This window comes from Hemitrygon akajei, unplaced genomic scaffold, assembly GCF_048418815.1.
Source record: "Hemitrygon akajei unplaced genomic scaffold, sHemAka1.3 Scf000099, whole genome shotgun sequence".
In the NCBI taxonomy this organism is placed as follows: domain Eukaryota; kingdom Metazoa; phylum Chordata; class Chondrichthyes; order Myliobatiformes; family Dasyatidae; genus Hemitrygon; species Hemitrygon akajei.
In genome coordinates this window covers 804,909-814,942 of record NW_027331985.1, presented here as the reverse complement: position 1 = coordinate 814,942, position 10,034 = coordinate 804,909, and the positions used below count along the sequence as shown (strand labels likewise).

Genomic DNA, 10,034 nt, shown 5'->3' with positions numbered 1-10,034 from the left:
GAATTGGCGGAAGATTGCCATCATCATAAGTTCAGGTTCGTAGCAATACAAGCGCTCATTGCTACTGGCGTAAATATTACACTGGTTAAAGTATGTTCCAAACTATCACAGACACTCGACTATCACAAGGGCAGGGATGGCTTCAGGGCTTTCCGGGTTTTAGATGTTTGAAAATGGCCAGTGACAAGTAAAGCAGACGATTGGAAACCAGGGACTGGATCGCAGATACAGAAAGGGAGGACAACGTGGAGTGTACGTTTGTTAATGGACTGTGAGACGAACACAGAAACATGAATCAACCCATTTGTAGTATTCTGTCCAGCCTCCAACGAGAATTAGAAAAAACACGCGACGGGAACAGTGAGGAAAACGGAATTTGGACATGTACCATGTTGTTAACACGGGGAAATGAAACATCTCCAACGTTCTTTGGAACCTCCCCAGGGTAAGAGGTTTCTGTATGGCATAATTTCTCAGTTGTGTCAGGAAGGATTCATGTCACTATATAAAGAAAGGAGGACTAGCGAACAGTCCATACCGGATCTAATATTAGAAAAGGAAACGGATCGGGTGACGGATCTCTCCGTTGGTCAAAATTTCAGACGATAGGGCAAAATTCCCCTCCATTCACCTTGCACAGGAATAGGACAAGAGAGCATGGGAGGGTCAGCGATGCATGGCGCTACCTGGCAGGGACTTGAGAAGGTAAATTGGGAAATGTTGAAATCAAGGAAATGCGCAGGACATTTGTGGGGATTGTTTAGGGATCACATACACGGGGTTCAGTATAGGCTTGTCTCAGTGACGCAGGGAAAGGATGACAGTGGAACGTAACCTTGGGAGACAAGAAAGTTGGAACAACACGTCAAGAGGAAGAAAGAACGATACTTACAGAACAGGAAGAAAGGATCAGGTAAGGCTATGGCGAGTCACACTGTAGACAGGAAAGTATTTAACAACGGACTTAGAAGAGGTAGAAGGGGAGTTGAGAAGGCCTTGGCGAGTTGCACTATGAAGAACAGGAGGAGTCTGAAGAGAGTGTGGGCAGATCAGAGAAAACCGAGGTAACGTGTCTGGAGCCAAAGGAGGCAGTGAGCCTCCTTACTGAATACATCGATCAATGTGAACACAGCGTCAAAAGGCAGACATACTCGAACATGCCGACGCTAAGAAAGAGGAAGCGCTGGAAACTTGGAAAATATTATGATAGATGATTCCCTGGTGTCGGAAGGGATATACTCCAGGAGATTTACCAGAATGCTGCCTGGTTTAGAGAGAATGCAATATGATCAGAGATTAAGGAAGCTAGGGCTTTACACTTTGGAGAGAAGGAGGATAAGAGTAGACATGATAGAAGTGTACAAGATATTAAGAGGCATTAACAGAGTGGACAGCCAGCGCCTCTTCCCCAGGGCACCACTGCTCAGTACAAGAGGACATGGTTTTAAGGTAAGGGGTGGGAAGTTCAAGGGGGATATTAGAGGAAGGTTTTTCACTCAGAGAGTGGTTGGTGCGTGGAATGCACAGCCTGAGTCAGTGGTGAAGGCAGATACACTAGTGAAATTTAAGAGACTACTAGACAGGTGTATGGAGGGATTTAAGTTGGGGGATTATATGGAAGGCAGGGTTTGAGGGTCGGCACAAAATTGCGGGCCGAAGGGTCTGTAATGAGCTGTACTATTCTATGCTCTATGTAATTTGGGAAAGCAAGTGAAGGGATTGGTAAACTTTTGGACAGGATATTTCTGTCTTCACTGGCCACGGAACCGGATGACTGGAATGTGCCAAATGGTATTCATTTGTTGTAGAAAAATATTAACGATACTCCTTGGAATTGTAGACCGGGTCTTACGTCAGTAGTGGGTAAACTGTTGGAGACGATTATTGTAGAGGGAATTTATAATTATTTGGAGAAACGTAGTCTGGCTACGGAGAGTCAACATGTTACGTTGTCCTTTATGAGTCAGATTGAATTATTTGAAAAAGTGAAAATAAAACGAACGGAAGAATCAGAACAGTCGATGTGGATGTATTAATTTTGGTCAGGCGTTTGAACAGTTCCCCACAGTAGACTCAGTCAGAAAGTCAGGAGGCAACGGATCCAGGGAAACGTGACTGGTTGGTTCAGAATTGGCTTACTAACAGAAGGCAGATGATTAGAGTGCATTCCGGCTGGAAGACAGAGGGCAGCCGTGTTCCGCAAGGAGGGTTGAAATTTCGGCACACTTCACAACTATATTTGGAGTCAGCAGTTACAGTGCTCCGAGAAACAGGGCTGAGGGAAATAACGGATTTAATCTGACTTCCCAGCAGCAGCAGGATCATTTATGGAGTTAGGGCTGACGACAGAAGCAAATCGCTGAGCTATTGACTGCATCAGCGCGCTTTCTAAACTGACCTGCCATTTACATATTACAGGGCAAATGCTACAATTACTTCAAAGCATCTTTTCCAGTGGAACCCTACTACTTAAAACCAGTATTTCAAAGTGTTCAGCAGCAGTTTTTGCTGCTCATTAAAAGAACAATTCTTCCAAAATACCAATTCCAAATTTCCAGTTCAAGTACACACCAATTTATCCAAATGCCTATCTACCTCTAAATTGTGGTTTTAATGTATCTGGTGTAGATACGCTCATATTTCGATCCCTTTAACCCTGAATCCACATGACCGGTGTGGAATCCGTGTCTCCCTCTGAAATCTTTAAAAAATGAAACATACAAATCTACACAGACTAAAAACGCAGCGACAGCAAAGCAAGTATCCGCGCTCACACTTGTCTTCCTTTAAAACTATTGCAGGCAATTGGAGAATACAGAATAAACAATTTCCAAAGTTTCCATCTCCTCATGCTGTAACCATTCATTTACTCAGTCTCCATGCTTCAGTGTGTGCAAGGACAGAGGGATTGAACAGTATCAACGACTTTCCAGATTGGCCGGTGCTGTGAGACACTGAAGTTCTAACCCAGACATCCAGTCAGACAGCCAAAGGAAACCACTACACAGAAACAGGGTCTTCAGCTCGCCCAGTTAATGAGGAATTATTTAGACTGCCTACTCCCATCGACCTCACCCGGAGCGTGTTCATCCATATCTCAGTACTTATCCAATCATCTCTTAAACGTTGACATCGAAATCACAATTGCTTTTTGCCTTGGCAGCACTGTCTACACGCTGACGACCATCTGAGTGAAGACGTTTTCCCTCATGTTTCCCTTAAATATTTCACATTTCACCATTCGCCCAGATCTCTAGTTGTATTTTCCCAACAGCAGTGGAGAAAGCCTGCTTGCATTTACACTCGCCATCCGCTTTATATTGTTGTATACCTCTATCAAATCTCCCCTCAATACCCCTACACGGTCGGGAATAAAGTGCTGACATATGTAATCTTTCCTTCTTATTCAAAACGCCCAGTCGCGGCAATAGCCGGTAGTTGAGCAAAATCGTACACATTATTTTTCCAAATTAGGCCTTAATAGAGTCGTAAGTAGCATCAACATAACATCCCAACTCCTGTACTCAGTACTTAGCTCTATGAAGGCCAATGTGCGGAAAGCTGTTTTTACGACCCTGTCTAACTGTGCCGCAACTTTCATTGAATTATGGACCTGATTTCCCAGATTCGTTTGTTCTATCGTACTCCTCAGTGCCCTATTTCTCATTGTGTCAGACCAACCCTGGCTGGTCCTCTCAAAGTGCAAAATCTAACACTTGTCTGCGTTAAATCCGATCGGCCATCTTTAGCCCATCTCTCCAGCTGGTCCAGATCCTGCTTCATGCTCCGGTACTCTTCCTCGCAGTCAACTACACCGGTAGTGTCATCAGCAAATAATACGTCGGCAAAGTTAACGACAGTATTATCCAGATAGTTGATATAGATTACAAATAACAACGGGCACAGCAACGATCCCTGGGCCACTCCACTTATCACAGGTACCCCGTCAGAGAGGCAACCATCCATTACCACACTCTAGCTTCCGTAACGTACCCAATGGCGAATCTAATTTACTACCTCATCGTGAAAGCCAAGCGACTGAACCTTCTCGAGCATCCTCCCACACTGAACCTTGCAAATTCCTTGCTGAAGTCCCTGTTAGACGGCATCCACTGCCTTGCCTTCCACACCATTCCTGGTAACTACCTCGTAAAGCTCTGAGAGATTGGTTAGACATGACCTATTACGCATTGGCTATACTGACTATCGTTAATGTCCCTGTTTGTCCAGATACTTCTTGTCATACCACATGACCAGGGTAGTCTCAACACTGGGCGAGTCCCTTCCAAGCTTTAAATAATTAATAGACTTACATAACTATAGCAAGACACGGTACGCTCGATCGAGCACAGAACATAGAATATTACAGCACAATACACGAGGTTCTGATAGGGTTTCAACTAATGTAAGTTCGAACTGACATATCCCCCCTGCATCTGAATCAGAATTAAAGGTTTCAAAGGTATATTTTAAGAATCATAACCAGATTTAATATCACAGACATACGTTGTGAAATTGTTAACTTTACGGTAGCAGTACAATGAAATACAGGATAAATAACTATAAAGAAAACAAAACTGAGATACAGGTGGCAGCGGGGAAACACTGATCCTGAATCGCTGAGCCTGAGCTTTCAGGCTTCTGTATCTCCTTCCCGATGGTAACACTGTGTAGAGGGCACGTCCTGTTAGTGGGCAATGTTAATGATGGACGCCACTGTAACAAGAATCATCCCTTGTAACAATGATCAATGAGATACAGAGAATCTGTATTTACCAACAAGTATCTTTTATTATTTCTACTAAAAGCACGTAGATTTACACACTATCTTCCTGTGTACACCCTACTGGAAACCCTGACACTCCATGAACAGTCAATGAAGAGAAAAGGTATTACCCGGAAAAAGAGTCTACGCTGGCAAGACATTCCATAGAAACATAGAAAACATAGAAAATCTACAGCACAATACAGGACCCTCGGCCCACAAAGTTGTGCCGAAAATGTCCTGACCTTAGAAATGACTAGGCTTACATATAGCCCTCTATTTTTCGAAGCTCCATGTACCTATCCAAAAGTCTCTTAAAAAGACCCAATCGTATCCGCCTCCACCACTGTTGCCGGCAGACTATTCCACGCACACACCGCTCTCTGAGTAAGAAAACTTACCCCTGACATCTCCTCTGTGCCTACGTCCCAACACCTTCAAACCGTGTACTGTTGTGGCAACAATTTCAGCCCTGGGAAAAAGCCTCTGACTATCCACACGATCAATGCCTCTCATCATCTTCCGATCCTCATGTTCCCGATCTCCACATATCCGTGTGGTCCTACTTTTCGGCAATGGTTAGTCTCTGGCCGCTGGAGAGTTATCACCCCGGCATGTTTGGAGCTCCGGAATCTTATATTGTTCCTCATCAATTGAACCATTGGATCTCCAAACCATTGGCTCAAGGTCACCTGACCTACCTGGGTCACCTGGTTACTGATCATTGTACAGAGCAACAACCAACATATTTTACCTGGCTCTGCCCACCCCAGCCTTGTGTATTCGTATCTTTACAACCTGACTGGTCCGAACCAGTTAAATGAGGCAACCCAGACAGAGTCTAACGAGACTACAGATTGCTTCTTTGATATGTCTGGCATTTTACATAACAAGTAGCTGCTCCTCTGAGCATGGTCTCAGTTTTATTGCTCTGATTAGATTGTCCCAGAGTCAAGAATCAGTTCAGAGTCCACGCCCTTCACTTAACAAATGGCGACTTGTTTGAGAATGGTCTCAGGTTTAGCAGATCATTACCTGAAGCTTCCTGTGTCCACATTCAGTTCCTCTGATTAAATTATTCCAGTGCAAGAATCAGTTCATAGCCAACAAAATGGGTGAGGGCAGGGCAGAGAGAACTGGTTTGTCTGCTTCCCCTGTACTTGATCAGACTGTAGTTTCTACTGGCCAACAGTGTTTTATGAACCATTCAATCGGACACGACTGTATCTTTCTCGGGTCTGCTGTCGTCTGAATGCACCAGGGTGGATGATGGTGGTTTTGCAGAGATGCCGAGTGCTGTAGGGGTCGAAGGGGTTTACAGAAATGCGGTGTGATGTAGGGGTTGGAACGGTTTTGTTACGTACCCCGTAACGGGTTAAAAAAACCAGCAGAGATGGAACACACCTGGAGTCTGGTATTGTTACAAATAAAACACTACTTATCTGTATCCACGTAATCTCGTAATATAAAACCAGATAAGCCAAACAGGTTAGCAGAGTTTATGCAAATGTAAGTGTGTAAATATAAAACCCCAAACTTCTTCAGCTTAGGTGGTAAATGATACCGTCTTACGATGGTATAGGAATGGCGTCAGTTCAGTTCGTGATATTGAGTAGAATTGAGAAGAGAAAGAGAGAGAGGTGATTTGTTTTCGAAGTAAGCTGATGTCGTCGATCTTTCCGTTGCCTTCCGAAGTACCTGTTAAAGTTTTGTGATCACACAAGAGTACCGCCTTCAGGCAGTAAAGCTATCAAAGGTTAAACACACCGATAACATTCCACCGGTCACCCCTTTCCCACACTGCGATCAAAACCCACCTTTTCGTGGGCACTGAAAGTTCATCCAGTGTCTATTTCTTCTGTATTTCTGTCAGTGTCTTCCGTGTATCTGTGTGTCTGTCTGAAAATCTAGCTGACCTTGTATATATCCCAAACATGCTGAACGCCAGCTGCCCATTATATAGCTCCGCCCTTCCGTAACCATGGAGACTCACGAGCTTCTCGGTGCTCTCTCTCTCTCTCTCTCTCTCTCTCTCTCTCTCTCTCTCTCTCTCTCTCTCTCTCTCTCTCTCTCTCTCTCTCTCAATCGCTGTACACCAACTCTCTCTCTTTTTAAAGGCACAGTCCATATTGAATACACCTGAGCATCTCGTCACAGTTTTTACAGATAGCGAGGGGTGTCAGCACACTTCGCCACCAATGTGGAAATGCAGTTTACTTGTAGTACCAAACTGGCATTTCTGTCTGTAACAAAATGAAACCCGTCTTGTGTCAGAGTGTTTTGCTAATAAAGTTCGTGCAACATTATGCTGAGTGATCCTGAATACCTGACTGCAGACCGCAGTCCCTACACTATAATGGCAGAATATGGCATTAAAGGCAAAACTTTTGACAGTGCGGAGGATCAGAGGGATCTCGGGGTCCGAGTCCACAGAACACACAAAGCTGCTACACAGGTTGACTCTGTGGTTAAGATGGCATATAGTGCATTGGCCTTCACCAATTGTGGGATTGAGTTTAAGAGCTGAGAGGCAATGTAGCAGCTATATAGGACCCTGGTCGGATCCCACTTGGAGTACTGTGCTCAGTTATAATTGCCTCACTACAGGAAGGACATGGAAACCATAGAAAGGGTGCAAAGGATCCTGATTTACAACGATGTTGTCTGAATTGGGGAGCATGCCTTATGAAAATAGGTTGAGTGAACTCGGCCTTCTTCTCCTTGGAGCGATGGAGGATGAGAGGTTGCCTGATAGAGGTGTACAAGATAATGAGAGTCATTGATCATGTGGACAATCAGAGGCTTTCCCCAGGACTGAAATGGCTAGCATGAGAGGGCATAGTTTACGGTGCTTGGAAGTAAGTGCAGAGGAGATGTCAGGGGTAAGTTTTTTTTTACACAGAGAGAGGTGGGTGCGTGGAATGGGCTGCCGGCGGCGGTGGTGGTGGCTGAAACGATACGGTCTTTTAAGAGACTCCTGGATGGTTACATGGAGCTTAGAAAAAGAGGGCTATGGGTAAAGCCTAAGTAGTTCTAAGGTAGGGACATGTTGGGCACAGCTCTGTGGGCCGAGGGGCCCATATAGTGCTGTAGGTTTTCTATGTTTCTACTCAGACGACGGCCACTGGGTTTGTCCCACCTTCCTTTAATTTGCTCTTACTAATCAATCCCAAATGCCGATTGGCCACTAGTTGATTGGTCACCGATTGCTCTATTGCACTGCCGTGAGCTGCCCCTCGGACAATGAGCCTTGTTGAAGTCCCCTCCTCTCCAGATTTCCGATGTCCAGGTTGGCCACTAGTCAAAGCTACCGGACTTACCTCTCAGTGATGGCCATGTCAATACCAGCAACATGACACTGGCAACCGAGTACATTGTCTTAGACAAGACACCTGCCAAATCTAAGGCCACTCCCCTTCGCACTACATATGGACTGCCGTCTATGTATGCATATTGACCTGTTGTCCGCACATGTTCATTGATCTCTTTCCCTCTCTGCAATGTGAATACACCAGTTAAACCCATCTCCTGCGTGTGTGCTTCTATTTGATATGTAGTTACAGAGAGACAATGCAGGCTGACATTTGACTACCGAAATGATGACCATAAGTTTCTCTATTCCACCAACCCTGAGACAATTTTAGATTTAGATTCTTTGTTGTCCTCACAGTTCCAGTCCAATAAATGCATTTGCCTCTTTCATATTTTGCAAGGGACATGTAAGAAACGGCAAGAAAAAAATACACAGATATAGTTGTTACTAAAAATTTTATTGGTGGCTTATTATACAAATGCCCCAAGTGAACATGCTGTACCTATCTGCACGCAATGCAACAAGGACTGCTCACTTGGAATAACTTTACAATTGACTTAAATTGTGGTGCTCCTGACAATATTGTAATGTCATTATGGGTGCAGTAAGAATTAGGCTGAGTGATGACACCTGACAGCTTTACAAACATTTGTAGAATGTAGAAAGGCACCAACCCTATGAATTAATGTATCCTCCAATATAATTTAGGAATTAACCATCTTACATTGCATAAACAACTGATTAACACATGTTTACAAACTGCATTGCATTCCAACAGTTGCTACATGCTCTCATGACTCATGCGGTCCTTGCCGTGGATGCAGACTTCTGGGGAGCATGAACACACTTCAGATTGGCATCATGCACTGCATCCCACATCAATAGCAGTTCGAAAGGCCGAAAACGGTGCACTAGCAGCAACTCACGGTAATAGCAAGGATTGAAAGAGTCATCTTGGGTTGAAGGAACCCTGACTCCAGCTGTCCTGAATCCACTATGGGAGTGTGGGGCTAGTCCAGTCTTGGCCAGACACATCCCCTAAAATACATCATCAATGGGGTATAGTTCAAGGTCTTGGGCTATGTGGTAAATGAAATGAGCTGTATACACAGACATAAGTATGCCCGCTCCACCAATGTATGGTGGGTACGACTTGATGGTGGTCACTATTTCTGGCACATAATACTTGCTCGACTTCTGGCGTTTGGGCCCAAACCCATAAATGAGACGGCCCACAAACAGGTGTTGGTGAACCTTCATGCCTAGCAAGTAATCAACCATGTTATCGGTGTTGGCAAAGACATCATTATCTCCATTGAAGATGAATTTAGCACTGGGGCAAAATTCACTGACCCTCTGCAGCAACTTGTATTGTTTGAGGGTGAGGTTGAAAAAGGTATCCAAGAAATCCCATTGTAGGACATCTCTGTGTTCTCTGTTTTCCATGGCTAACAGCTGATTCAATTTCCTACTTTCTTTTTGGTCAGGAGAGACACCAGAGATAAAGACTCTCTTAATTAGGACCCCATTGAATTCGCGTTCTCTGCCCCAGGTCTTCCTTACCATTTCCCGCCGATCCTGGTGGAAAGGGTGAGATTTGATCACCAGGAGCAGGAAGACATTCTGAGATCCTTCTCGACCACCACATTTGTCTGGGACATTTTGAATCATGTTAAATTCTCGACAGTGTTTATACATCAAGAAGTTTTTTATGTGCTCTTTCTCTTGATGAAATGAGGACAGGTGCAGCAATGTCCTGTTCGCGTGGCACTTTGACTTGAGCACTGATTTAGTTGCATCAGCAGTAACAACCTTGGGCAGATCTTTGCGATGAACAGTTTCTGCAACATCATCAGTCTCTCGACGTTTGTCATTATCCCAGAACATGAAGAACAATCCCAGAGTAATCAGAACACCCAACACTACTTTCTCATAGAATCGCCGATGTCCTCCCAT

The 10,034-nt window shown here is 44.4% G+C and overlaps 1 pseudogene; it reads right to left on the bottom strand.

Moving 5' to 3' along the window:
* Positions 1-8,876: 8,876 nt before the first annotated feature.
* On the bottom strand, positions 8,877-10,034 carry LOC140723052 (N-acetyllactosaminide beta-1,3-N-acetylglucosaminyltransferase 3 pseudogene; annotated as a pseudogene).